We start from the raw sequence: 22410 nt of genomic DNA on the forward strand, positions 1-22410 counted from the left end.
GGACAGGTGCTTCCTGGGAAAAAAGTGATATGGTCTTTTCCTGGCCATGGGGGAGGCTTTGGAACATTCTTGGACAATTTATTTTTAGTGAGATTCCCTTTTGACTGTTTTTTTTAAAAAGTATGGAATGGATTGTAATAGTTACCATTTATTAAGTGCCTATTGTATGCTCAGAACTGTTTCACATGCATCAACTCAGTTCATATCGTAGATAATTACTTTCTGAGATAGGGACTGTTACTAACCCCAGCTGACAGGTGAGGAATCTGAGTCTCAGGGATGTGGTGGCACACCCAAAACACCTTCTGCTCTATCTATTCTAAATGAGAGAGATGTACATGGGGAGCCAGAACCTGCTTAGACGGAACTCACCCAAGGGTTTTTCTTTTATTTTTTTTCTGAGATCTGCTCTTCAGTTTGGTAGATCTGGAGCAGGATAAACGTGGGGGTTGGGAAAGAAATAAGCTATTACAGACACACTGCCGAAGAGGAAAGGAAACCTCACGTACGTTGTCACAACAACCCTGCCTTGTAATTACCGTTGAGAGGACTCCTGTTAGCTTGTCTACCCAAGCAGGTGCTGTAAATCTAGCACCCTCCCTGGCTGGGGTGGGTGTTTGTTGCCAGGCATGTATCCCATCTCTCTGGCCACAGTGATTGTGCCAGGCATGAGCATGTGACCAAAACCAGGGCGATCACTTCTTTTCCCGGGATTAAAAAAAACCCAGAGCTAACAGCCCTGTTTACCCCCTTAGCGTAGTGTAACTATCATCTGAAAGACACATTCTTCACCCTGAGAACTGAAAGAATTAGACAGACATGCAGATAGAAACAAAGGAAAATAGGAGGTCCTGATGACATTTCTCCCTTTCTCTGTTCCCAAAGCCCTGATTTTCATTTAGAGAGCTACGTGGCTCTGGAAACACTGAGTGCCCCCACCCCATGACTCCAGAGGGGGCCACTTGGCCTGGGTTAGGCCACTCAGCACATTCCATTCTCCCACTATAGAAATTGCCAGAGATGGGCAGTACCAAAGCTGGCTCCGTCAGAATGAATTAAGAACCTTAACTAAATGCTGGGGCACAGTTTCTCTTTCCCATTGGACAAGAGCTAGGAAGCATATAGCTTCCTAGTGAGTGTCCATCTTGGGCTCAGCAAGTAAGCCCGTCCCGGGACGAGGTTGCCATTATGGAGGAGGTATGAGCAAAGTCCCTGGATCTAGTTAGTGGATCAGTTCCTCCCTGAAGCCGACCCTCCCTATAGATTGGGGAGCCATAAGTCTCCTCAGTGGTTTAAGGTGTCACCACAAGATTCTCAACTGACAAGTTACTCTTGGTGCTACTTGAATCCTGGTTCCAGTCAACTCAGAAGCTGGTTCCATGGATTCTTCCCTGGCCACTGTCTTCTTAGATGAACCATTATACTTCTTATTTTGCTTCTTTCTTAAAAAATTAAATTGTTTAAAAACATTTTTAATAGAAACTTAAAAACATATACAAAAGTAGAATAGTATAATGCATGCATTCTCAACCAGGATGAAGAGGAGGGTCAAAAGGTGGCAAAAATTGGTTCTTAGGGACGGGATGAATAAATCTGAACTATTGCGATGTGTGGTCTCCAAAGGGCCATGCACATAAACAGATACATAGTATATCCTTGATACTGAAATTTCAGGGGTGGAGGAGTGATTAGAAAATAATGTCTAAAAAGGCTTTTAGGGGGATGATAATGAAAAACTAGGTTGAGAAACACAGGCTTAATGAACCGTTATTTGGCTTTGATAGTTGTCAATTCATGGCTAATCTTGTTTCAATTATTTCCCTCCTGTAATATTTTGAAGCAAATCTCAGACATCATGTGATTTTACCCATAAGTATTTCAGTATGAGTCTCTAAGAGACTCTAAAAAATGTAACCACATTATTTACCCTTGAAACTATTACCACAATCAAGATAGTGAACATATATCCATTGTCCCCAAAGGATATATGGGGACATATATATGTCCTCTTGACCCTTTGTAATCACTCCCTCTTAGATGTCTCCCTCTCCCAAGCAATACCATTCTGATTTATGTCTCTGTAATTTAGCTTGTACATCCTAGAGCTTTAGATAGATAGAATCATATAGTATGTACTCTTTTGTCTGGCTTCTTTCACACAACATAATTATTTTGAGATTCATATATGTTGTTGCTTATGTAGAAGGTTCATTTCCTTTTATTGTTGAATAGTGTGCCATTACATGGGTCTATCATATTTGTTTGTGGATGTCTTGTTAATGGCCATTTGCATTGTGGCCCAGAATGTGGTCTCTCTTGGAAAATGTTCCATGTGCACTTAAGAAGAATGTGTATTCTCCTGTTTTTGGATGGAATGTTCTGTAAATGTCAGTCAGGTCAAGTTGTTAGTGCTGTTCAAGTCTTCTACATTCTTGCTGATTTTCAATCTAGCTGTTCCATTAATTATTGAGGACTTTACAATTTCTGACTAAGATTGTACATTTGTTTATTTCTCCTTGCAGTGCTATCAGTTTTCATTTTATGTATTTTAAAACTCTGATATTAGGTGCATAACTGTTTGAGGTGGTTATGTTCTTTTGATTAATTGGCTCCTTTATTATGAAATGGTATTTTGCTCTTGTAAAATTCTTTGCTATGAAATCCACTTTGTCTAATATTAAATATAGTCTAATATTAATATAGCCACTTCAGCTATCTTTTGACCATGTGTTAGCATGCTATATCTTTTCCTATCTTTTTACTCTTAATTTATTGGTGTCTTCATATTTATTCATTTATTTATTTTTTTAAACATCTTTATTGGAGTATAATTGCTTTACAATGGTGTGTCAGTTTCTGCTTTATAACAAAGTGAATCAGTTATACATATACATATGTCCCCATATCTCTTCCCTCTTGTGTCTCCCTCCCTCCCACCCTCCCTATCTCACCCCTCTAGGTGGTCACAAAGCACCAAGCTGGTCTCCCTGTGCTATGCAGCTGCTTCCCAGTAACTATCTATTTTACGTTTGGTAGTGTATATATGTCCATGCCACTCTCTCACTTTGTCCCAGCTTACCCTTCCCCCTCCCCGTATGCTCAAGTCCATTCTCTAGTAGGTCTGCGTCTTTATTTCCGTCTTGCCCATAGGTTCTTCAAGACCATTTTTTTTTGTTTAGATTCCATATATATGTGTTAGCATACGGTATTTGTTTTTCTCTTTCTGACTTACTTCACTCTGTATGACGGACTCTAGGACCATCCACCTCACTACTAATAACTCAATTTCATTTCTTTTTATGGCTGAGAAATATTCCATTGTATATATGTGCCACATCTTCTTTATCCATTCATCTGTTGATGGACACTTAGGTTTCTTCTATGTCCTAGCTTTTGTAAATAGAGCTGCAGTGAACATTTTGGTACATGACTCTGAATTATGGTTTTCTCAGGGTATATGCCCAGTAGTGGGATTGCTGGGTCGTATGGTAGTCCTATTTTTAGTTTTTTAAGGAACCTCCATACTGTTCTCCATAGTGGCTGTATCAATTTACGTTCCCACCAACAGCACAAGAGGGTTCCCTTTTCTCCACACCCTCTCCAGCATTTATTGTTTGTAGACTTTTTGATGATGGCCATTCTGACCAGTGTGAGGTGATATCTCACTGTAGTTTTGATTTGCCTTTCTCTAACAATTAGTGATGATGATCATCTTTTCATGTGCCTCTTGGCCATCTGTATGTCTTCTTTGGAGAAGTGTCTCTTTAGGTCTTCCGCCCATTTTTCGATCGGGTTTTTTGTTTTTATGATATTGAGCTGCATGAGTTGTTTGTATATTTTGGAGATTAATCCTTTGTCAGTTGCTTTGTTTGCAAATATTTTCTCCCATTCTGAGGGTTGTCTTTTTGCTTGTTTATTGTTTTCTTTACTGTGCAAAAGCTTTTAAGTTTCATTAGGTCTCATTTGTTTATTTTTGTTTTTATTTCCATTACTCTAGGAGGTGGGTCAAAAAGGATCTTGTTGCAATTTATGTCAGAGTGTTCTGCTTATGTTTTCCTCTAAGAGTTTTATAATGTCTGGCCTTAATTTAGGTCTCAAATCCATTTTGAGTTTGTTTTTGTGTATGGTGTTAGGGAGTGTTCTAATTCCATTCTTTTACATGTACCTGTCCAGTTTTCCCAGTACCACTTATTGAAGGGGCTGTCTTTTCTCCACTGTATATTCTTGCCTCCTTTATCAAAGATAAAGTGACCATATGTGCGTGGGTTTATCTCTGGGCTTTCTATCCTGTTCCATTGATCTATATTTCTGTTTTTGTGCCAGTACCATACTGTCTTTTTTTTTTTTTTGTATTTTGCATTTTTTTCACCACTCATACACACACACACTGTATTTTATTTTTACAAGAGATAAATAAACTGACACCAAGCACTGTAAAGGGATGACCACAAAAAAAGCAACAATGATTGCAATTCCAAACATGAAACACACTCATAATATGTTATAATATTGATATTCAGTCCAGTAATCCTCCACTGTAACAGCTCCTTTCCTTTGCAGTGAAAATTGATTTGTATATTTTTTGCCTCTGAGTCCTTGTAGGATTTTATTTTTTTATTCAAACAGAAAGTCACAAAAATTATAATCATCCTCATCAGTTCACTCAGTCCCATGTAATTAATTTTTTTTTCATCTTGATCTTTTGTTAGAACTTTTATGAATTCATCAGTTTTCCATTAGAGTTCTGAAAATGCTTATTCATTCAGTTCAGCAGTATAGTCAGTTACCAGAAACCTGTACTTGTCAATCTCTTCCATGAATTCCTTGAAGATGAAACCCTTTTATAGGAACATTTTTGTGAAAGCATCAGAGTACACTTAGAACTGTCTGTAAATGACAAAAGACTTAAAAATGACCACGGTTAAAGATTTGATGAAACTTCATAATAATGCAATTGACAAGGAAATGTAGTCATTTCTGATATATACATTTTAAAATAATAACTAGAATTATGAGTTATAACATTATACCAGACATATAAGATTTTTAGAAATTTCAAGTAATGCCTGAAACATTTATATTAACATATTTCCATACAAATAACCCAAAGAAAGTTTAGTATCAGTTGTTTTGTTTGTTTGTTTGTTTATACTGCAGGATCTTATTAGTCATCCATTTTATACACATCAGTGTATACATGTCAATTCCAATCGCCCAATTCAGCACACCACCATCCCCACCTGACCGCAGTTTTCCCCCCTTGGTGTCCATACGTTTGTTCTCTACATCTGTGTCTAAACTTCTGCCCTGCAAACTGGTTCATCTGTACCATTTTTCTAGGTTCCATATACATGCGTTAATATACGATATTTGTTTTTCTCTTTCTGACTTACTTCACTCTGTATGACAGGCTCTAGATCCATCCACGTCTCAACAAATGACTCATTTTCGTTCCTTTTTATGGCTGAGTAATATTCCATCATATATATGTACCACAACTTCTTTATCCATTTGTCTGTCGATGAGCATTTAGGTTGCTTCCATGACCTGGCTATTGTAAATAGTGCTGCAATGAACATTGGTGTGCATGTGTCTTTTTGAATTATGGTTTTCTCTGGGTATATGCCCAGTAGTGGGATTGCTGCATCATATGGTAATTCTATTTTTAGTTTTTTAAGGAACCTCCATACTGTTCTCCATAATGGCTGTATCAATTTACATTCCCACCAGCAGTGCAAAAGGGTTCCCTTTTCTCCACACCCTCTCCAGAATTTGTTGTTTGTAGATTTTCTGATGATGCCCATTCTAACTGGTGTGAGGTGATAACCTCATTGTAGTTTTGATTTGCATTTCTCTAATAATTAATGATGTTGAGCAGCTTTTCATGTGCTTCTTGGCCATCTGTATGTCTTCTTTGGAGAAATGTCTTTTTAGGTCTTCTGCCCATTTTTGGATTGGGCTGTTAGTTTCTTTAATATTGAGCTGTATGAGCTATTTATATATTTTGGAGATTAATCCTTTGTCCATTGATTCATTTGCGAATATTTTCTCCCATTCTGAGGGTTGTCTTTTTTTCTTGTTTATGGATTCCTTTGCTGTGCAAAAGCTTTGAGGTTTCATTAGGTCCCATTTGTTTATGTTTGTTTTTATTTCTATTACTCTAGGAGGTGGATCAAAAAAGATCTTGCTGTGATTTATGTCAAAGAGTGTTCTTCCTATGTTTTCCTCTAAGAGTTTTATAGTGTCCGGTCTTACATTTAGGTCTCAAATCCATTTTGAGTTTATTTTTGTGTATGGTGTTAGGGAGTGTTCTAATTTCATTCTTTTACATGTAACTGTCCAGTTTTCCCAGCACCACTTATTGAAGAGACTGTCTTTTCTCCATTGTATATCTTTGCCTCCTTTGTCATAGATTAGTTGACCATAGGTGCGTGGGTTTAACTCTAGGCTTTCTATCTGGTTCCATTGATCTACATTTCTGTTTTTGTGCCAGTACCATACTGTCTTGATTACTGTAGCTTTGTAGTATAGTCTGAAGTCAGAGAGCCTGATTCCTCCAGCTCCGTTTTTCTTTCTCAAGATTGCTTTGGCTATTCGGGGTCTTTTGTGTTTCCATACAAATTGTGAAATTTTTGGTTCTAGTTCTGTGAAAAATGCCATTGGTAGTTTGATAGGGATTGCATTGAATCTGTAGATTGCTTTGGGTAGTAGAGTCACTTTCACAATGTTGATTCTTCCAATCCAAGAACATGGTATATTTCTCCATCTATTTGTATCATCTTTAATTTCTTTCATCAGTGTCTTATAATTTTCTGCATACAGGTCTTTTGTCTCCTTAGGTAGGTTTATTCCTAGATATTTTATTCTTTTTGTTTCAATGGTAAATGGGAGTGTTTCCTTAATTTCACTTTCAGATTTTTCATCATTAGTGTATAGGAATGCAAAAGATTTCTGTGCATTAATTTTGTATCCTGCTACTTTACCAAATTCATTGATCAGCTGTAGTAGTTTTGTGGTAGCATCTTTAGGATTCTGTATGTATAGTATCATGTCATCTGCAAACAGTGACAGCTTTACTTCTTCTTTTCCAATTTGGATTCCTCTTATTTCTTTATCTTCTCTGATTGCTGTGGCTAAAACTTCCAAAACTATGTTGAATAATAGTGGTGAGAGTGGGCAAACTTGTCTTTTCCTGATCTTAGTGGAAATGGTGTCAGTTTTTCACCATTGAGGACGATGTTGGCTGTGGGTTTGTCATATACGGCCTTTATTATGTTGAGGAAAGTTCCCTCTATGCCTACTTTCTGGAGGGTTTTTATCGTAAATTAGTGTTGAATTTTGTCGAAAGCTTTCTCTGCATCTATGGAGATGATCATATGGTTTTTCTCCTTCAATTTGTTAATATGGTGTATCACATTGATTGATTTGCGTATATTGAAGAATCTTTGCATTCCTGGGATAAACCCCACTTGATCATGGTGTATGATCCTTTTCATGTGCTGTTGGATTCTGTTTGCTAGTATTTTGTTGAGGATTTTTGCATCTATGTTCATCAGTGATATTGGCCTGTAGTTTTCTTTCTTTGTGACATCTTTGTCTGGTTTTGGTATCAGGGTGATGGTGGCCTTGTCTTCATGTTTAAAATGTGTTTTTTGTAGATAGTATATACAGTCTAGTCTGCCTTTTTACAAAATGCTATCTGACAGTCCCTGAATTTTAATTTTAGACCACTTTCATTTAATGTGATTATTAATATAGTTACATGTGAGTTCATCATCTTGCTATTTGTGCTCTGTTTTTCACCTGTTCCTTTTTCCCTTTTTCGTTTTTTTTTCTTACTTCTTTTGGATAAATTTTTAAATAATTCACTAATGTGAATGAATGAATTATATCATTCACATTAGTTGGATATTAGCTATGCATTTTGTTTTGTTACTTTAGTGGTTGTTTTATGGTGTATAATACACATCTTTAACTTATCACAGTCTATCTTCAAGTACTATTACACCACTTCACTTCATGTGTAGTATAAAAAGTTCACAATAATATTCTACCATTTTTTCTCTCCTATTCTTTATGTTATTAGTATCATGCATCTTACTTTTGCTTATGTTTTAAACTCCAGAATATATTATTATTATTGTTTAAATAGTAAAATATCTATTAAGGATTTTCAAAAAATAAGAAAAAAATCTTTTGTATTTACCCATATAGTTATCATTTCTGTTGATCTTCTTTCCTTTGTGTAGATTCAGATTTCCATCTGGTATTATTTCTCCCTGCCTAAAAGTCTTCCTTTAACTTTTCTTGTAGTGTAGGCCTTCTGGGATGAATTTCTTCAGCCTTTGTCTTTAACTCATCTTAGCTTTTGAAAAGTATTTTCACTGGGTATAGACAGGGTTTTCTGTGAGTGCTTTAATGATGTTGCTGTGCTGTCTTCCTAATTGCCTTAATTTTGATTAGAAATCTGTGTCATCTTATCTTTGTTCCTCCCAACATGACATGACTTTTTTTCTCTAGTTGCTTTAAATAGTTCTCTTGTTTACTGGTTTTGATAAATTTTATTATAATGTGCATTGGTGCAGTTTTCTTCAGAGGTGGTGAGTGTGTGTGTGTGTGTGTGTGTGAGTGTGTGTGTGTGTGTTTGAGCTCTTTGAGCCTTGTGGATCTGTGGTTTTATAGTTTTTATCAAGTTTGGAAAAAATTGATTGTTGTTTCTTCAAAAATTTTTTTTCTGTTTCCTCTCACCCTCCAGTCCTTTGGTGACTTAAATTATATGCATATTAGCCCTCTGGACCTATTCAGTTTATCTACTTCTGTTTGAGTGAGTTAAGGTTGATTGTGTCTTTCAAGAAATTGGTACATTTCATCTGGGTTATCAGATTTGTGGGCACAGATTTACTGATACTCTTAATTTTTCCCCCCTTTTCTTTCTATGTTTTCTTTTGAGTAGTTTCTATTGCAATGTCTTCAAGTTTACTAATCTTTTCTTCTGAAATATTTTATTTGCTGTTAATCCTATCTTGTGTGTATTTAAAATCTCAAACACTGTAATTTTTATTTCTAGAAGTTTGACTTAGGTGTTTTTTTATATCTTCTGTATCTCTACTTTTTGAAATGTGAAGTACATTTTAGGCAAGAGGCATTGTTCCCAGCCTTTCATGATTGCCAGGCCCTGTTAATTTCCATCATTTTAAATGGTTCTTTCCACAGGAGCAGGTATTTTCCTTGTATGTATGAGCTGGTCACTACTCTGTTGTGTACTTGAGAGGTATCCTCTGCATATTTGTGGTGTTCTTTCTCTGGGAAGCTCTCTCTTCTCTGATACTTTAGTCTAGCAGCTCTAGCTGCCTTGATCTCCCTGGACTGATAGTTCTATCTCCTCAACTCAGAGAGTCAGCTGGGGTTGGCTTTAGTTACCCCTCCCTGTGCCATGGCCTGGAGTCTCTCTCGATTCAAAATCTCGATTCAAAATAAGCTGGGACACTCATAGGGCTCATCTTGTGTATTTCCAGTCTCTCAGAAATCACTGTCCTTTGTCGCCTGATACTCAGTGCCTTAAAAACTGTTGTTTTACATATTTTTTTTCAAAATTTGTATTTAAGTTAAAATTTTTAATTGTAGTAAAATATATAACATAAAATTTGCCATCTGAACTATTTTTAAGTGTATAGTACAGTAATGTTAAGGACATTCACATCGTTGTGCAACAGATCTCCAGAACTATTTATATGTTGCCAAACATAAACTCGATATTTGTTAAAAAATAACTCTTTGTTCTCCCCTTCTCCCACCCCCTGGTAACCATTGTTCTACTTCTCATCTCTGTGAATTTGACTACTCTAAGCTCCCCATATAAGTAGAATCATACAGTATTTGTCCTTTTGTGACTGGCTTATTTCATTTAGCATAATGTCCTCTAGGTTCATCATGTTGTAGCAAGTGTCAGAATTTCTCTCCTATTTAAGGCAAAATAATATTCCATTTTATGTCTGCAGTACATTTTCTTTATCCATTCATCTGTCAATGGACACTTGGGTTGTTTCCACCTTTTGGCTCTTGCACATGATGTTACTGTGAACATGAGTATACAAATATCTCCTCGAGACACTGCTTTCAATTCTTTTAGGTATATACCCAGAAGTGAAATTGCTGGATCATATGGTAGTTCTATTTTTAATTTTTAAGAAACCACAATGCTGCTTTCCATAGCAACTATACCACTTTATACTCCCACCAACAGTACACAATTCTCCATATTCTCACCAACATTTGTAACTTTCTATATTTTTTTATAGTAGTCATCCCAAGAGGTATGAGGTGGTATCTCATTGTGGTTTTAATTTTCATTTCCCTACTGATTAGTGATATTGAACATCTTTTCATGTGCTCATTGGCCATTTGTATATCTTCTTTGGAGAAATGTCTATTTAAGGATACAGTTCCTCCTGTCCTCAGATTCAACCAACTGTGGATCATGTAGTACTGTAGTATTTACTATTGAAAAAAAAAATCTGTATAAGTGGACCTATACACTTCAAGCCTGTGTTGTTCAAATGTCAACTATTTTAGTATGCTCAGACCACGATAACAAGATACTACAGACTGGGTGGCTTAAACAACAGAAATTTATTTTCTCACAGTTCTGGAGGCTGGAAGTCTAAGATCAAGGTGCTGGAAAATTTAGTTTCTGGTGAGGACTCTCTTCTTGACTTGTATACAGTCACCTTCTCACTGTGTCCTCACATGGCTTTTCCTCTGTGTGTGTCCTTTTCTTATGATACCAGTTGTATTGGATCAACGCTCCACCTTATGACCTCATTTAACCTGAATTATTTCCATTTTCGAATATAATCACATTGGAGTTTAGGGCTTCACATATGAATTTTGAAAGGACACCATTCAGACCAAAACAAAGTTTTTTGTTCGTTTTTAAAATGGGTTTTTTTTAAAATTGGAGTACAGCTGCTTTACAATATTGTGCTAGTTTATCCTGCACAACAAAGTGAATCAGCTATACGTATACATATATCCCTTATTTTTTGGATTTCCTTCTCATGTAGGTCACTACAGAGCACTGAGTAGAGTTCCCTGTGCTATACAGTAGGTTCTTAATAGTTATCTATTTTATACATAGTATCAATAGTGTATATATATCAGTCCCAATCTCCCAATTCATTCCACCCCCTCTTCCCTCTTGGTATCCATACGTTTGTTCTCTGTGTCTATTTCTGCTTTGTAAATAAGATCTTCCATATCAATTTTTTCAGTTTCCGCATATATGTGTTAATATATGATATTTGTTTTTCTCTTTCTGACTTACATCACTCTGTATGACAGTCTCTAGGTCCATCATGTCTCTCCAAATGACCCAATTTCTTTCCTTTTCATGGCTGAGTAATATTCCATTGTATATATGGACCATATCTTCTTTATCCATTCCTCTGTTGATGGACATTCAGTTTGCTTCCATGTCCTGGCTATCATAAATAGTGCTGCAATGAACATTGGGATGCATGTGTCTTTTTGAATTATGGCTTTCTCTGGGTATATGACCAGTAGTGGGATTGCTGGGTCATATGGTAGTTCTATTTTTAGTTTTTTTAAGGAACCTCCATACTGTTCTTCATAGTGGCTGTATCAATTTACATTCTCACCAACAATGCATGAGGGTTCCCTTTGCTCCACACCCTCTCCAGCATTTATTGTTTGTAGATTTTTTGATGGTGGCCATTCTGACTGGTGTGAGGTGATACCTCATTGTAGTTTTGATTTGCATTTCTCTATTAATTAGTGATGTTGAGCATCTTTTCATGTTGGTCATCTGTATGTCTTCTTTGGAGAAGTGTCTATTTAGGTCTTCTGCCCATTTGTTGATTGGGTTGTTTAGTTTTTTGATATTGAGCTGCATGAGCTGTTTGTATATTTTGGAGATTAATCCTTTGTCAGTTGTTTCATTTGCAAATACTTTCTCCCATTCTGAGGGTTGTCTTTTCATCTTGTTTATGGTTTCCTTTACTGTGGAATAGCTTTTAAGTTTAATTAGGTCCTATTTTTTTATTTTTGTTTTTATTCCCATTCCTCTAGGAAGTCGGTCAAAAAAGATCTTGCTGTGATTTATGTCAAAGAGTGTTCTGCCAAAAATATGGAAAGCTTCACAAATTTGCATGCAGCCTTGCACAGGGGCCATGCTAGTCTTCTCTGTATCGTTCCAATTTTAGTATACGTGCTGCCAAAACAAACACTAAAATGGGTTGTTTTATTTTTTGTTGTTGACGTGTAGGAGTTCTTTATATATATATTCCGGATATTAATGTCTTGTAATATATATGATTTACAAACATTTCCTCCCATTCTGTAGGTTGCCTTTCAGTCTGCTGATTGTGTCCTTTGATGCACAGAATTTTAAACTTTTGGTGTCATTCAGTTTACCTATTTTTACTTTTGTTGCCTGTGCTTTTGGTATTACATCCAAGAAATCATTGCCAAATCCAATGTCATTAAGCTTTCCCTCTATGTTTTCTTCTAAGAGTTTCTTCCTTTATTTTTTTAAATGTGGCTATACAATTTTACCATTTTTTTGTTGAAAAGACTGTTTTTTCCCCACTGAATGATCTTGGCACACTTGTCAAAGATTATTTGACCATATATATGAGGATTTATTTCTGGACTCTCTATTCCATTGGTCTATATGTCTGTCTTTATGTCAGTACCACACTGTTTTGATTAATTTATATTTGTAGTAAGTTTTGAAATCAGGAAGTGTGAATTCTCCACCTTGTTTTTCCTTTTCAAGACTGTTTTGACTATTTGGAGCTCCTTGAGATTCTATATGGATTTTAGGGTGGATTTTTCTGTTTCTATAAAAAATTCTTTGGGATTTTGATAGAGAAGCATTGAATCTACAAATCACCGTTGGTAGTATTCTTAACAATGTTAAGTCTTCTAATCCATGAGCATGGGATATCTTTACATTTTTTAATGCCTTCTTTTGTTTCTTTGAGCAATATTTAATAGTTTTCAGTGTACCAGTCTTTTGCCTCCTTGGTTAAGTTTATTCCTATGTATTTTACTCTTCTTAATGCAATTATAAATGGAATTGTTTTTAAAATTTCCTTTTCAGAATGTGATTGTTAATTTATTGAAATGCAACTGATTTTTGTGTGTTGATTTTGTATCCTGCACCTTTGTTGAGTTCATTTACTTGTTTTGTTTACTAGTTTTCTTGTGGAATCTTTCGGCTTTTCTACATATAAGATCATGTTGTCTGTGAACAGAGATGATTTTACTTCTTCCTTTCCAATTTGGATGCCGTTTGTTACTTTTTCTTGCCTAATTGCTTTGGCTAGGATTTCTAGTACTATGTTAGAAGTGGCAAAAGTGGGCATGCTTATCTTGTTCCTGATCTTAGAGGAAAATGTTTCATATATTTTTAATGTTTTTTTGGGTTGTTTTTGTTGGGAGGCCAGGCTGGGTCCTATTAATCCATCTTGTCCAGGAGCAGAAATTCTTGAAGTTTTTATTGTGAAAAATGTCAAAGTTATAGAATAGTTGAAAGAATGATACAATGATTATTTATATACCTGCCATCTAGATTCAATAACTGTCAGTCTTTTTGTTGTATGTGTATATTTATGTGTATATATGCCATGTATGTATATTTTCTGAACAATTTGAAACCAAATTGTAGAGACATCATGACACATCGCTCCTAAATACATTAGAATGCAACTCTTAAAAATAAAGAGATATTCCTGCATAATCACAGCACCATTATCACACCTAAGAATATTAAATCATTTTCTATTATCATCTGTATTAGTTATGCACTGCTGTATAACACATTACTCCAAATCATAGCAACTTAGAACAACAAACATTTATCTCACAGTTTCTGAGTGTTAGAAATTTGAGAGCAGATTAGCTGGGTGGTTCTGGTTCAGGGTTTCTCATGAGGTTGCAGTAAATCTGTTGGTTGAAGCTGCAGTCACCTCAAGACTTGAATAAAGCTGAAGGATCCACTTTCAAGCTCATTCCACGGTCTGGATGTTTCAGGTCCTTGCTTCATTGCTCTATGCATAGGCTACCTGAATGTTCTCATGACATGGTAATTAGCTTTGCCCAAAACAAGGGATCTTAGAGTGAGAGGGTGCAAGAGAGTGCCCAGGATGGAAGCTGTAATCTTTTATAACCTAATTGTGGCAGTGACATACCATCACTTCTACAGTATGGTATTAGAGACCAGACCAACCCTAGCATAATGTAGAAGGGGACTTCATTAGGGTTCCCTAATTAGGGTATGGAGGCAGGGGTCACTGTGATCCATCTTGGAGGCTGGCTACCTTATCATCTAATATCTAATCTGTATTCAAACTTCTCCGTATATCTTATCTTATTTATTTATTTATTTATTTTTGGCTGCATTGGGTCTTTGTTGCTGTGCATGGGCTTTCTCTAGTTGCGGTGTGTGGAGGCTACTCTTTGTTGTGGTGCACGGGCTTCTCATTTTGGTGGCTTCTCTTGTTGCAGAGCACAGGCTGTAGGTGCACAGGCTTCAGTAATTGTGGCATGTGGGCTCAGTAGTTGTGGCTTGCAGGCTCTAGAGCGCAGGCTCAGTAGTTGTGGTGCATGGGCTTAGTTGCTCCGCAGCATGTGGGATCTTCCTGGACCAGGGCTCGAACCCGTGTCCCCTGCATTGGCAGGCGGATTCTTAACCACTGCACCACCAGGAAGGCCCTAACCTATTTTTTAAAAACCAGGATCCATTGCACTTGGTTGTCATATATCTTCAGTTTTTTAAATATAGAACATCAACTTTCTGAAGAGGCCAGGCTAGTTATCTGTCTTCCAGAATATCCCACAATCTAGGTTTGCTGATTGCTTTCTTATTTGACTTGTTCCTATCTCTCCTGTATTCCCTACAGACTGGAAGCTCAGTCTAAAGGCTTATTAGATTCACATTGAATAGTCTAGAAAGAAGACTTGATGGTTTAAGCTGTGCACTTCTTTCGAAAGTCCTGTTATTATAATAATGCCAGGAAGTCCTACTATTAGTGGTACTAAGTTTGATCGTTTGATTCCAACTTTGTCTTAAACTGACTTTCAACCAATCCACCTGTTGTAATTGCCACTTTGCATCCCTGTCAGAGGTACTTGGTGCCTTCAATTCATGAGCCTTTCTGGAGATTTGCGGTTCTAACTGGCCACCTTCTTCCACAACTGAGGGGAAGCTGTTTCCTCTGGCCTGCTCAGACAGTTATCATCAGTCCACTTTCTTTCCAGTATCCATAATTTTATTGCTGTTATTTCCTTTCCTGTTCTCTTAGTCATTGTGAGTGAATGCTCTTTAAAGCCTTCTTTATCAATGTACTATGTCAGACCAGAAGTTCATCTTTTCTCAAGCTTGTCAGCTTAGGGTTTTGTCACTTTAACTAGAATTCTAACCAATAAAATTATTATTTCCCTTTGCAGACGGAGGGTCTGAGGCCCAGAGTGGGTATTTCATATGCTCAAAGTCACACAGTTAGTGGTTGGGGTGATGTCAGGATTGGATCTCATAGTTGTCTGATTCCACAGCCATTGTTCTTCCCCAGGCCCTTCTACATACCCCACACCCAGTCCTACAGCTTCTAGCAATTAGACATTTTAGTAAATCAAAAGTTAATAAAATTTGGGGGAACTGAATCCTGGTATCTAAACATTTATACAAAAGTCTGACAAAAATCAGAAGTCGATCTATTTTATCCAGTAGGGGTGGGAGGTAGATAGTCCTTTACACTGACTGGAAGGCTCCTGTCTGCATCTGAGGCCTCCCCTTTCCTAGAATGATGCAGTAAGTGAGCCATGGAGAATCATAGTGAAGTGTCTTAGTACCCAAAAATTCAATCTGGGAGGTTGTTATGGGCTGAATTGTGGCCTCCCCAAATCCATGTAGTGAAGCCCTAACTCCTAGTACCTCAGACTAGAGACAGGGACTTTAAAGAGGTAATTAAGGTTAAAAAAAAAGGTCATATGAGTGGACCTAATCCAATATGACCGGTATCCTTTTAAGAAAAGAAAATGAGAACACAGACAATAAGAAACACCAGACAACATGTGCACGCAGGGGGAAGACCTCACTGAGGGTTGTCATCTGCAAGCCAAGGAGAGAGGCTCAGAGGAAACCAAACCTGATGGCTCTTGATCTTGAACTTCTAGGAAATAAATTTCTGTTGTTTAAGCCACACAGTCTGTGGTCTAACACAGAGGGGCAGTTGTTAATTTCTTAGCTTCCTCCTTTCATAACAGAAATATTGGTGCTGTGTTAGTCCAGGTCAATGCTATCTTCTGTAACAAACATCCCCCAAATATATAGTGGGTCACATGAAATCAAAGTTCATTTTTGTTCAAAATAGATATTTCTGATGGGTGTGCATTTCTCCTTCAGTTGATGATGCAGGGACTCAGATTCCTGCCATTCTCTGACTCCACCATCTTTAAAGCTTGACCTCCAATATGCTCGTCTGCATCGGGCCACAGAGGAGGAAGAATGGAGGAGGTTGCAGGGAAAGGTATTATAGGTGGTGCTGGAGGTGACATGCATCACTTCTGCTCACATTCCTCTGGCCAGAACTCAGTCACTGGGCCGCATGGAGCTGCCTGGGACATGTAGCCTAGCTGTGGGACCAGGAGGAAGAAGACAAGCCTTGGGGAAAACCAACAAGTTTTTGCCACAAGTATAAGTCATAAATAATGATCCTTCCCTCATCATATTATTCCAATCAGACAGCCTACTCTGAATAATTCTTTAAGCCCATATTTTCAAATATGACTACCTAGCTCCCAGTTTTTTAGAGAACTGCCTTTAGTTCTATGGCTTCTCAGAGACACTCTACAGAACCAAAGCAAACCAAAACCTTACGTCGACTCCCATTCCATTCTTGAGTCAGGGTGGCATTTTCTGGATTCATTGACCAAGATCTATGAAGGCTTAGTGAAAAGCCCGTGTGGAAGGTCTTCTAGGCAGGCTCCAGTTTAGAGATGCGGAGACGCGGAGAAGAGGTGAAGTCATGTGGTTGCACACAGCAGAGTCCAGATTTGCAACCAGCTCTGGTTGGCTCAGAGCCTTTGTACCAGAGTGTAGTTGCAGTGACTCTTGCTTTCAGTAAGTGGGAGCCATTGTTAGAGGTTTTAATCTATCTTCGGTTAACAGGAATTTTTGGTTGAGTCTCAAGTCTGCTCTTATTATCTATCTTACTGTCTCTTATCTCTTATCTAAGCTTTGTGGTCTTGGGTGGGTTTCTTTGTTGTTTGGAGACTTTTTGCATCTATGATACGGGAATGATAATACCTAACTCACAGAGCTTTCTCATGGGCTAAAGAAGATGGTACTTGTGAATGGGCTTTCTATAGTGCTCCGAGGTTGTAAAATAGGGGACTTGGCTCACATGCCTGTTGATTTGAGGCTGGAGGTGGACATGTATGCAGTGTAAGAATAGGAACTGTGGGGACTGCAGGGACTGGAGGACACATGACAGGTACCATTGAAAGAGACAAGGGGCAGCTGCAATTCATCCCCAGCTGACTGTCTCCACATGCTGGAACTAGACCTCAGGGCATAAATCATCTATTTTCCAAGAGACGCCAAAAACCTCAATTTGTTTATGAACTCTCTTGACTTTCAAATGTTGGCGTCTTATTAAAAAAGAAACCCTGTGAACCAAACAACAAGTTCTTGACTTCAAGCGAGAGGAGATTTTGGTCATGGAGCTCCTACAATGTGCCAGGCTCTGTGCTGGGCTAGCAGGAGACTAGGCAAGTCAGCCTGACCACCCCCAGGGAGCCTGTAAACCAGCCATGAGAGCAGCCTTCTGCATGGGAAGGTGGCACTATAATAGGATTTGATGTAATGGGATTTGACCCACATTATCTTTGAACTCCTTAGCCCTAGGTCTGCAGAAAGCTCTTTGTAGCTGAAATTGAAACAGTATAGCAATTTGCAGCACTGGGAGGGGATGTCTTGGGAAAAGTGTCCAGGGCTTTAGTGTCTCCTGAGGCTTTCACTATCTCACTTGATCCATTCTGTTAAATGAGTGATAATACAACTTTCCTGCTGGGGCAACCAAGGTTTATAAGAAATAAGGGTCTGAGAGTCTCATGAGCTGGCCTGGCACCCAGGCCACACAGTGGCTCAGGTAGAGACTGGGGAAAGGAACTGACAAGATTTGAACACTGGGTGTTTGTACTGAGTTGATTGGATCTTCCCTCAACCCTGTGAGATCAGCCTCATTATCCCCACTTTAGAGCAGTGACTGAGGCTCAGAGGACTGAGGTGACTCATCCAGAGACACAAGCCAGGATGCTCAGGAAAGGTACGAGAGTGTCCATGAGCTCCTTGAAGTCATCTGCAAAATATTTCATGTTTGCACTTTTGTCTGTTTCTTAGGGAAAAGGGCTAAAACCTTCAATAGATATTTGAAGGGGTCAATGATTCCAAAATGATGAAGAGCCACTAATTTAAGCCAAGGTCTTTCTGACTCCAAGGCCTGTACCCTGAGATCCCTCCACAAGATACTGGTTAAAAGAATATTCTTTAGAGTCCAACTGAGGGACTTCCCTGGTGGCGCAGCGGATAAGAATCTGCCTGCCAATGCAGGGGACATGGGTTCGATCCCTGGTCCGGGAAGATCCCACATACCATGGAGCAACTAAGCCCGTGCACCACAACTACTGAGCTGTGCTCTAGGGCCTGCAAGCCACAACTACCAAAGCCCACGTGCCACAACTCCTGAGGCCCGCGTGCTTAGAGCCCGAGCTCTGCAACAAGAGAAGCCATTGCAGTGGGAAGCCTGTGCACCACAACAAAGAGTAGCCCTCACTCTTCACAACTGGAGAAAGCCCACGCGCAGCAACAAAGACCCAACACAGCCAAAAATTTTTTTTAAAAATTAAAAAAAAAAAGTCCAACTGATATAAGCTCTGGGTCTGAGTCCCAGCTCTACCACTTACTAGCTACAAGACCTCATTTCCTTATCTGTAAAACCGGGATTCATTTATTCCACAAATATTTTATCAAGCTTCTGAGAACACAGCAGTGAACAATGTCCCTGCTGTCATTGATCTTATATTGTAGTGAGGGGATAAAAACAGCAAACAAATAGGTATATGTGAGGTGGTGCTAAGTGCTATGGAGAAAAACGAAGTGGGGTAAGGGGGTCAGGTGTGCTGTGGAGTAGGGCTGAGTAGTGGTCAGGGAAGCTCCTCTGATGACCGTCTAAGCAGAGACCTGAATGAAGGGAGTGTCACGTGGCTATCGAGGGGAGAGCCTTCCATGCAAAGGGGGAAAGAATGATTTGCCACATGTGGGGGAAGATGAAGAAGTCTCTGTGGCCCACAGGATAAAGGCTGAGATCCTTAAATTGGCATTCAAAGCTTTCCTCAATCTGGTCGCAGATAATTTTCTGATCCTCCTCTGGGTTTCCTTCCTCATCCCTCATGGGTTTGCCTGAGCTTTTTCTTATTAGCCAGTTCATTAAGCATACATTCATTAATACCCACTCTGCATCAGGCCACTACGGACGCAAAGGAGCTCCCTGTCTGGTGAGGGAGGACAATGGGGACATGGCTAATTCCTTAAATGCCATGAGGCAGGGCCGCCCAGGGGCTGAAGGAGCACAGGAGAAGGGGTAACAGGCTCTGACCAATAGAGAGGGGAGGTCTGTATAAGACTTCAGTGCAGAGGTAACAAAAACCTATCTGCAGGGTTCAGACAGGTGAATGGGTCAAGCTAACTTGGTAGGAACTAGGGATATCTGGACAAAAAATACACTACCTAAAGGGGGTTATTGATTGTGGTTTTTCAGGAGTGTGGGTTCAATGTTGATAGAAATTACTTTTTCTTTGTTTTCAATCGAAGCATAATTTACATACAGTAAAATTCATCCTTTTTAGCGTATAATTCAGTGAGTTTTGACAAAAATTATACAGTTATGTATCCACCACCACCACAATCAAAATATAGAACAGTTCTGTCACCCCTCAGATGTTCTCCATGCCTTTTGTAATCAACCCTTCTCCCCACCCTTAGCGCCAAGAAACTACTGATCTGTTTCCTGTCCCTAAAATTTTGCCTTTGTGAGAATGTCATATAAATATAATCCTAACATTTAGCCTTTTGAGCCCGGCTTCTTTCATTTAGCATAGTGTATTTAAATTATATCTGTATGGAGAGGGAGATCAAGATGGTGGAGTAGGAGGATATTGAGCTCATATCCCCCTATGAACACATCAAAAATACATCTGTACGTGGAGAAACTCTCACTGAAAACAACTTAGAGACTGGCAGAAAGGCTCTTCAACAACCAAAGCTATAAAGAAGGATCCACAAAGAGTTGGGTAGGAAGGGAGGAGAAGTGATAGGATTAGGACCCGCACCCCTAGCAGGAAACCCAGAAGAGGAGGGGGATATCATGGGCTTGGGGATCCTCCCTGGAGAGTGAGGAGTTCAAACCACATATTGGGTACCCCAGCCCTGGAGTCTGACACCAGGAAGATGAGTCCCATTAGCTGGTTTGAAATCAGTGGGACTTACTGGAGGGCTATACTCTGCTTGTGAAGAGCTCATGCACATGCTTGCTTACTCCAGGACACAGTGCAGAGGAAGCAGATTGAAAACTGCCTGAGGCTCTGGCTGATTTCCTGCAACCACACCAGCGTTCACCCCAGCCTGCACCAGGCGTCTGCTCCTACCTCTCTTGCTCTGATGCTGCTCTCCACTGGGGCGGAGATGCTGTTGTCAAGGAGAGTGCACACACTTAAAGAGAATGGATATAAAATTCTTAGAGGAAAGCATAGGCACAACACTCTATGACATAAATCACAGAAAGATCCTTTTTGACCCACCTCCTAGAGAAATGGAAATAAAAACAAAAATAATCAAATGGGACCTAATGAAACTTAAAAGCTTTTGCACAGCAAAGGAAACCATAAACAAAATGAAAAGACAACCCTCAGAATGGGAGAAAATATTTGCAAATGAAGCAACTGACAAAGGATTAATCTCGAAAATATGCAAACAGCTCAGGCAGCTCAATATCAAAAAACCAAACAATCCAATAAACAAATGGGCAGAAGACCTAAATAGACATTTCTCCAAAGAAGACATACAGATGGCCAACAAACACATGAAAAGATGCTCAACATCACTAATTATTAGAGAAATGCAAATCAAAACTACAATGAGGTATCACCTCACACAGGTCAGAATGGCCACCATCAAAAAATATCTACAAACAATAAATGCTGGAGAGGGTGTGGAGCAAAGGGAACCCTCATGCATTGTTGGTGGGAATGTAAATTGATACAGCCACTATAGAGAACAGTATGGAGGTTCCTTTAAAAATTAAAAATAAAAATACCATGTGACCCAGCAATCGCACTCCTGGGCATATACCCAGAGAAAACCATACTTCCAAAAGGTACATGCATCCCAATGTTCATTGCAGCACTATTCACAATAGCCAAGTCATGGAAACAACCTAAATGTCCATCAACAGAGGAATGGATAAAGAAGATGTGGTACATATATACAATGGACTATTACTCAGCCATAAAAAGGAATAAAATTGTGCAACTTGCAGAGATGTAGATGGACCTAGAGACTGTCAGACGTAATGAAGTAAGTCAGAAAGAGAAAAACAAATATCATATAATATCACTTATATGTGGAATCTAGAAAAATGATACAGATGAACTTATGTGCGAAGCAGAAATAGAGACACAGACATAGAGAACGGATGTATGAATACCGGGGAGGGGGGATGAATTGGGAGATTGGGATTGACATATATACACTACTATGTATAAATAGATAACTAATGAGAACCTACTGTATTGCACAGGGGACTCTACTCAATGCTCTGTGGTGACCTAAATGGGAAGGACATATAAAAAAGAGGGGATATATGTATATGTATAGCTGATTCACTTTTACAACAGAAACTAACTCAACATTGTGAAGCAACTATACTCCAATAAAAATAAAAAAATAAATAAAGAGAATGGAGCCACCTGGGACCTGACCCAGCTTCTGAACAGGGCAAAGGCAGCCATTACCAGCATGTTCATGGAAACAACAGATTGAGAACTGCCTGGGGCTCTGACTGGCTTGCTGGGACTGTCCCAGTGCATACATCAGTCTGCATCAGGCACTGATTCCAGTCCCTCTTGCTCTGGCACTGATCTCCACTGTGGTGGAGGCTACCATTGCCAAAGAGAGTGTGCACACTTAGAGGAAACAGAAGCAGCTCAGACCTGACCCAAAGGACTTCTGCTCCAAAGCCTTGGGCCCTGAACCCTCCTCTGATAGGAGGTGACTGCCATTGAGCAAAGGAGAAGCTCTGGCTCACACTTGGCTATGGTTCTAGCCCCTCC

General features: G+C 38.9%; 1 non-coding gene across 1 annotated transcript; it reads right to left on the bottom strand.

Moving 5' to 3' along the window:
* Nucleotides 1-12139: 12139 nt before the first annotated feature.
* Nucleotides 12140-12245, bottom strand: LOC137222820 (U6 spliceosomal RNA). The gene has a single exon (XR_010942611.1). It is a non-coding gene; the product is annotated as a U6 spliceosomal RNA (small nuclear RNA).
* Nucleotides 12246-22410: the final 10165 nt, after the last annotated feature.

This window comes from Pseudorca crassidens, chromosome 3 (assembly GCF_039906515.1).
Source record: "Pseudorca crassidens isolate mPseCra1 chromosome 3, mPseCra1.hap1, whole genome shotgun sequence".
Classification (NCBI taxonomy): domain Eukaryota; kingdom Metazoa; phylum Chordata; class Mammalia; order Artiodactyla; family Delphinidae; genus Pseudorca; species Pseudorca crassidens.